This window comes from Scylla paramamosain, chromosome 43, assembly GCF_035594125.1.
Source record: "Scylla paramamosain isolate STU-SP2022 chromosome 43, ASM3559412v1, whole genome shotgun sequence".
Taxonomy (NCBI): Eukaryota; Metazoa; Arthropoda; class Malacostraca; order Decapoda; family Portunidae; genus Scylla; species Scylla paramamosain.
Window position 1 is genome coordinate 12,370,744 of NC_087193.1, and position 1,640 is coordinate 12,372,383.

General features: G+C 39.8%; 1 long non-coding RNA gene across 1 annotated transcript in view; it reads left to right on the forward strand.

The window, feature by feature from the left end:
* LOC135093390 (uncharacterized) overlaps positions 1-1,640 on the forward strand; it is a 10,892-nt gene continuing 9,252 nt past the window's right edge. The window contains exon 1 of the long non-coding RNA XR_010263335.1: positions 1-137. This is a non-coding gene — a long non-coding RNA (uncharacterized LOC135093390). The remainder of the gene's footprint in view (positions 138-1,640) is intronic.

Sequence of the window (1,640 nt, forward strand, 5' to 3'; positions counted from 1 at the left end):
GGAGAGAAAGACAAAGAGACGGAGGTGGGCGGCCCTAACAGTTTCCTCCATTTCATTTCAAACCGGCGAGCGGGCAGGTGTGGAGTGTTGCTGCAGGTGTGGACTGCCGGCGACCTGCGTGACAAAGGAAGGTTTGGGTGAGTGTGGAATTGAATTGTATCTCTCTGTTGTTAAATGTCTGTTGGTTTGTGGCTGGACTGCACTCCCATCACCTTCTTTTTTTATCGTATTCCTAATTAGGTTCTTGTAATCTTTTATATATTGAATTATTTGTGTGTGTGTGTGTTGCTGTTCTCTCCTTTGTCTCTCCTCACCCCTCTTCGTTTTTTTTTTTTTTTTTCTCGCCCTCCTTTTCCTCCTCCATTTTCTTAATACCATCTTCTCTTTCCTCATAATTCCTTCTTTAAATAATGTAAAGTTTTTTTTTCCTTTTACTTTCATTACAAGAACAATTTTGCGCTTATTTTGATTTTTTTTAGTGGTTTTTTTCCTGTTTTCCATTCCCTTCTTTCTCTTCCTCCTCCTGACTTCGCTTTTTTCATTCAGTTTTTCCCTCCTCTTCATTCTTCTTTCGCCTCCTATTAATTCTTCCTTTTCCTCCCTTACCTACGTTACCGCTCGTTAAAATTTAAACACTATGTCAGAAAATATTGCGACTTTATCTTTACAAACTACAACTTTAAAAGCGATAAATAGGCAATGTTAATAGTGTTTTGTAAGTGATACGACAAATTGTGGTGACAGTGCTGACAACTAGACGGTTAAAACTCTCTCTCTCTCTCTCTCTCTCTCTCTCTCTCTCTCTCTCTCTCACTCTCTCTCTCTCCGTGTGTGTGTGTGTAAACAGTTATTGTAGACCTTAACCCCTTCGTTACCGATGAAGTACCATAGTACTTCATGTGAATTTTCGGCTGCCGAACCGATGAAGTACGTGCGTACTTCATTGGTTATTAATGATAGCCAGGGCTCCATATTTCTCGGTTTGTATGGTTTTAATTTACGACAGTGACAAATTGACTAATTGGCACCTTGTGTTTCAAGGACGTTGGGCGGTGGTGGCGGGGGTGGTGATGTGAATTGCCGCCACCACCCCTCAGTGTGATTTGACAGTGACACGCGTTGCGTCATGGCGTCTTTGTTTTCCTCCAGCAGTGATTCTGAGAGTTATACCACTTTTGACGATGACTTGCAAGGATCAGACGATATTCCAACACAATCAGAAGGCCTCGCAAGTGATTCATTAACATTAACTACCTACACGAAATTATGAGAAGCGCTCGAAAAACTCGGTCCAGGGGAAGGGGGTTGGTACGGGTCGGGATCATGGAGTCGGTAACGAAGGGGTTAATGATTCCAGTGATAATTTAACAAGGAGAAACGGAAAAAAAAGACATTCTGATCTAATTAATCATCTGTGGCCTTTCAAACGAATAAAAATCCTGGAACACACACACACACACACACACACACACACACACACACACACACACACGAGTGGTCATGTGTGTGTGAGAAGGATGCGGGTCAAATGTTAATGATTTTTTAGTTTTTACAATAAATAAATGGCATTTATATATATGAATATATATATATATATATATATATATATATATATATATATATATATATATATATATATA